We start from the raw sequence: 390 nt of genomic DNA on the forward strand, positions 1-390 counted from the left end.
ATCTATCTATCTATCTATCTATCTATCTATCTATCTATCTATCTATCTATCTATCTATCATCTATCTATTTCCTCCAATTACACTAATATTGAGAAATGTCTCAATATTTATAAATATCATCTTTTCATGTAGAAATGTAAACAGCTCAACTTTAATGAGTTCCTTATAATTTATTTTCCTTTTTACCTTCTCATGCTTCTCCTGAATCTTTTATCTGAAGCCAGATTTTCTGTTTGGCTCTATTCTTGTCACCAAGAATGCTCTCTATTTCAATGAGTGCCCATATTTTCCCCTGAAGTATTATACTCAGTTTTGCTGGGTAGACGATTCTTGGTTTTAATTCTAGTTCCTATGACCTCTGCAATATCATATTCCAAACCCTTTCATCC

Source organism: Petaurus breviceps, unplaced genomic scaffold (assembly GCF_028583685.1).
Source record: "Petaurus breviceps papuanus isolate PSGF00001 unplaced genomic scaffold, PetGlider_PUasm1.0 183, whole genome shotgun sequence".
NCBI classification, from domain to species: Eukaryota; Metazoa; Chordata; class Mammalia; order Diprotodontia; family Petauridae; genus Petaurus; species Petaurus breviceps.